Source organism: Arachis ipaensis, chromosome B4, assembly GCF_059453495.1.
Source record: "Arachis ipaensis isolate K30076 ecotype BB chromosome B4, ASM5945349v1, whole genome shotgun sequence".
NCBI classification, from domain to species: domain Eukaryota; kingdom Viridiplantae; phylum Streptophyta; class Magnoliopsida; order Fabales; family Fabaceae; genus Arachis; species Arachis ipaensis.
In genome coordinates this window covers 78,573,883-78,579,706 of record NC_142439.1, presented here as the reverse complement: position 1 = coordinate 78,579,706, position 5,824 = coordinate 78,573,883, and positions in this window count along the sequence as shown.

The window sequence follows — 5,824 nt, the reverse complement described above, 5'->3', positions numbered from 1 at the left end:
CACCAAAGTAAGTTCAAAAAGCCCGCGAATAAATCATGAAAATTAACCATTGTTTCCAAGTGCTTGGGGAACAAGCAACTTTCAATATCATTGCAGAGGTCAATACAAGCTGTTGGAAGGATTAAAGCATCATCAACCAAAGAAACAAAAGATGAACCTAACGGCCAGCAATGATGATGATGAGAAGAAGGAAAGCAAGTAAACTTCAACAGGTTGTATTGTTAAGTCATTGTTTTGCATCAAATATTGCTGTAATTGAAAGTTGGATTGTATCCTTATCTGCCCTGCTTGTCTGCATAGCATAATCTTTCCTTATAATTCAATAAGCAAGAGGCTTGATCATTCACAACATTCTCATCTTCAAAACTTGTTTGCACTCAATTTTCAAGAAATACATCACATGAAAGTTCTTTGAAAAGAAGGATTGAGGAATTAAACAATTTTGAGGCAAGCAAAAGATTAGGAGAAGTGGTGGTTCTAGTTGTATGATAATGTATTGAGGTTGCATGCTTGTGAAAACTTGCATGGGAGCTCATAGGCGGGACATGAAGTTCAAAGAAGTATTGTGGAGATTCTCAAAAATCTATTGATCCAAGAAGCAGCAAACAAAACAAAAAGAAAGAAAAGAAAATGCAAAAACAAAAAGAACATGGCCCAAGGCTCTGAGCATCAATTACTAGGCAGAAAAGAAAGAAGAAACAATGACTCAAAGAGTTGGTAGCCTAGTAAAATGCTTGTGGTTGAGTTGTGTCAAAGAAAGAGGCTTGAGCAAGTAAATCCTTAGGGGTGCTTTAACACCTAATACCTTAAAACCAACTGGTTTAGGAGTATTGATTGAAAGCTTATCTAAAGAGCCGCTTTGAGACATGATACTTAGAGTCGAGGCCAAAGCACAGAAACTATAAGCTGCTTCAAGGTGATTACATACAAAGAGATCTCCATGGTACCATTTGGATGAAAATCCTAAAGACCTACGACTCCCAATATGTAAGGACTAGTGAGCACTGAAGCCCTTGCATGAGCATATGATTTAGAATTCACCCCACTGATACTTGATCACTTCACTCACTGCACTTTACAATTGTTCCTCAATCCATCTCAATTGAAAGAACCTTGGAGCAGAAATCTATTTCTTGCTTGGGGACAAGCAAGCTTTAAGTTTGGTGTTGTGATGACAAGTCATCCTAGCCTATTTTAGCTAGTCTTTTTCTTTTGTTTTCATTAGAATTATGCACTTTCTTGAGCTACAAGCAAGCTAATTGAGTAGATTTTCATGTTTCCCTTGATTGAACCAACCATATATGAATTTATGCCATTTCATGAGGTTTTATGCTATATTTGTTGCATATTATGAAAGAATGAATATCTCATGATTTTGAGCATAGCTTTGATGAGTTTGGTTGATTAATGATAGGTGAAGAAAGCTTGGAGAAAGGTTGAAGCAAAGAGGAATGGCTAGGAGTGAAGAGAGGACAATGGAATAAGTGAAATTGAACCAGGAAGCAAGAAGTTAGCCCCAACGTTAGCCCCCTAACTTGGAGGCTAACGTTGGAACATGAATTCCTCCCTGGCCATCCAACGTTTGCGCCAACGTTAGCCCCCTAACTTGGAGGCTAACGTTGGCACATGAAGACATAAGGGAGAAGGGCCAACGTTTGCGCCAACGTTAGCCCCCTAACTTGGAGGCTAACGTTGGCACATGAAAACATAAGGGAGAAGGGCCAACGTTTGCGCCAACGTTAGCCCCCTAACTTGGAGGCTAACGTTGGCGCCACTAGCACCAAGGGAAGGCCAACGTTAGGGTCAAAGTTAGACCCCTAACGTTGGCACCAACGTCCAAACCAGAAAAATGTGCCAGCTGATATGAAAAGTTGGAGCCAAAGTTAGACCCCTAACTTTGGCTCAAACTTTTGGTCCAACTTTTGCTAACTTCAAAACCGGTTCAATTGGTTCACTTCGGTTCTTCTCCAAACTTCAAGAGCAATCAACCAAGGCCTCTTTCAATCCAATTCCACCAAGAGCAAAGGCCCAACTCAAGGCTTGAAGATCATTGGAAGAAAGTGTATAAATAGGATAGAATTCAAGTTATTCGGGGAGCTTTCCTTTTAGAATTTTCATAATAGTTTTCGGAGAGCTTTTGACTTGAGTGAACTTTAATTTCTTGTTTTCATTGCTTTCAATTTCATTTTACATTTGTCTTGGATCTTGGATTGGAGAATTGAAGAAATTTTGTTTCAATCTCAATCTTGGATCTCTCTGTTTCTTTACTGTTAATTGAATTTCATTTCCGGTTCATTGCTCTTCATCTATTCTCTTTGCAATTTACAATTCCCTTGCAATTGTTCTTGTTGGATCTAGGAAGGCATTGAGATCTAGACTTGGTTTTCTAGTCTCTGGGTCCTGAGATCTGAATTTCCCATTTCACTTCTCTGTTTACTACTTTCTATGTTCATTTACTTTTCTGCTTCATATCCGGTTCAATCCCAATTCCCTTTCCCTCTTCTGTTTGATGCAATTTAATTTTTCCTTGTTTAATTTCTGCAAATCCACATCCCAATCCCCTTTACATTTCAAGCAATTTACATTCTTTGCACTTTAAGATTCCGCAATTTACATTTCTTGTACTTTAAGTTTCTGCCATTTAATTTCTTGTTCTTTAAATTTCAGCAATTTATTTCTTGTTCTCTTTACTTCAATGCAATTTAATTCTGCAAGTCACAAAACCATCAATCAAATCTTGATTCGCTTGACTAAATCAACCACTAAACTAAAATTGCTCAATCCTTCAATCCCTGTGGGATCGACCTCACTCCCGTGAGTTTTTATTACTTGATACGACCCGGTACACTTGCCGGTTAGTTTTGGGTGTTTTGGGAGAGATTTATTTTTCCTCCAAAATATCTCATCAGGGGGAGGGAAAGAAGCCAACGTTAGTGACACTCAACATTGTCACTAACGTTGGCCTATGGTGCTAAGTACCACGTTAACTCCCACGTTAACTTGGTTAACGTGGGAATTAACGTAGAGGATGAAGAGTTGTCGACAACGTTAGTGACACTCAACATTGTCACTAACGTTGAAGCAACCACACAACCCCCAAGAGTCACGTTAACCTCCACGTTAACTTGGTTAACGTGGAAGCTAACGATGAGAAATGAAAGATGAGCCAACGTTAGTGACACTCAACATTGTCACTAACATTGGGATGGCTAAAAGATGGCCACGTTAGAAGCCACGTTAACCTAGTTAACGTGGAATCTAACGTGAGACCCAGGGGCACATTGGAACATTAGTGACAATGTTGAGTGTCACTAACGTTCTCGAAGGTTGGCAAGGACCACATTAGAAGCCACGTTAACCTAGTTAACGTGGGCTTTAACGTGAAACAAGAAGGGGCACACTGGAACGTTAGTGACAATGTTGAGTGTCACTAACGTTCTCGAAGGACTAACAAGGCAACGTTAAAAGCCACGTTAACCTAGTTAACGTGGGTTTTAACGTAAGGCAAAGGGGTGCATTGGAATGTTAATGACAATGTTAAGTGTCACTAACGTTCTCGAACTTATATTCTCACTAAATATTAACACCCCTAACGTCCTGAGCTGAAGTCTCTGCCCACTTAGCACTTTCTCTCTGCAAGTAAAGCCAAGCCCAAATGAAGAAAAGAACTGCTTCAAATTCAAGATCCAAAGGCCCAAGACTTGAAGAGTAAACTAGAAGCTGAGAAGAGTAGTATATATAGGAGTAACTTTGAATTGTAAAGGAGTTCTGGAGGCTGAAGAATTACTCTCTGTATTTACTTTCTTTGCAATTTCTAGTTTTATGATGTATTCTCCATCTTTGTTTTCATTTTCAAGAGCTATGAACAACTAAACCCCTTTCATTGGGTTAGGGAGCTCTTTTGTAATTTGATGGATCAATAATAATTTTCATGTTTTTCTTCTATCTTTCCTCTTGATTTTACTTGAAAGCTTTCGATCTTCATCCAATTGAGTAGTTATCTTGGAAGAGAAGCTATTCAAACTTGGATCTCTTTTGAACCTTGGAAGAGGAATGAAGAGATCAAGCTAGAAATGCTTTCTCATGCTGGACCAAATTGGGTTTGGATGGGTATGTGACTATAACCCTCTCAATACTTGGTTTGGGAAATGCATGTGGTATAATCAGTGACCATACTTCATCTCTTCTCATTAGCAATTGACCAAGGAATTGGCTATTGATCAAGATTTGAGAGATTGAATTGCAAGGAATTGCAATTCAATCACTTAAGATTGCCAAGGAGATCAATGAGTGCATTGATTGAGGAAGAGATGAAAATGAACTTGATCCGGAGAATTGCAACATCTCCCAAGCCCAATGAATTCCCCATCTCTAATCTTTCCTATTCTCTTTAATTTCTGCGATTTACTTTTATGAGCAAATCCCCCATTCCCATTTACAATTCTGTAATTTATTTTCAGTCATTTACTTCCAGTTCTTTAATTCTAGGATTTACTTTTCTGTTATTTACATTCTCGCCATTTTATTTTCTGCAACTCTCAACCCAAATTCTGGATTCGCTCAACTAGAACATTCTTCTAATTAAAGTTGCTTGATCAATCAATCCCTGTGGGATTCGACCTCACTCTATTGTGAGTTTTTACTTGACGACAACTTCGGTACACTTGCCGAAGGGAGATTTGTTGAGAGACAAGTTTTCCACGCATCAGTCCCTTTTTATCAGGTTCAACTTTCCTTTTTATTATCTTCTCAATTTAATTTATGAACTTTTCTATGTTACAGATAATTCTCTTAATTAATGTTATTTGAGGTATTTCAGTTTATGATTGCTCTCTTTTATTTATGTTACTGTTACTTCCAATCTAAAAATATTTTAATTCGAGTAGATTTACTTTTCCCCTTTTGGTCTTGGTTAAGAAATCAGTAACTTAGGAGTTATCAAACTCAACGTGATCGATAATTGTTATCTTTGCTAATTGAATTGAACTTCAATAATTCCAGTCCTTTCTTAGGAATTGACTAGAACCTGAAGATCAGACTAATCAGTCCACTTGACCTTCCCTTGCTCTAGTAAAGGCTAACTAAGTGGGATTAAGACTCAATTCTCATCACCATTGATAAGGATAATTAGGATAGGACTTCTAATTTCTCATACCTTGCCAAAAGTGTATTTTACAGTTAATTATTTATTTTATTTGTCATTCAAATTACTTGTTCCTTACTTTCAAAACCCCAATTTACAATCTTCATAACCAATAATAAGAACACACCTCCCTGCAGTTCCTTGAGAAGACGACCCGAGGTTTAAATACTTCGGTTATCAATTTATTTAGGGGTTTGTTACTTGTGACAACCAAAACGTTTGTACGAAGGGATTTCTGTCGGTTTAGAAACTATATCTACAGCGCGATTATTTTTATAAAATTCTTTACCAGCAAAAATCCTAACGTCAAAATGACGCCGTTGCCGGGGAACTGCAAACATGTGCCTTATTATTGGTTATTGTAAATATTTTATTTTGCCTGTTTACTTATTTTATTTTTTCTTTTTAATTTTTATTAGCTACTATGAATTCTCACCCCTCTCGCTTTGAGTTTGGTTCTAATATTGTTGAAAGGAGTGAAAGCTATAACAGGAATATGCATCAAGGTCAGAGAAATCAAAGATGGATGGAACCAAGAGGATTTGATCAACCCTTTAGGCAACAACACCCTCCAAGATATCATGGACAAAGACCATTCTACAATGCATACCAAGCTGATAGATATGGTGGACAACCTTGTAACTACCGACAAGCCCCACCTGTGCCTATAGACCACCCTCT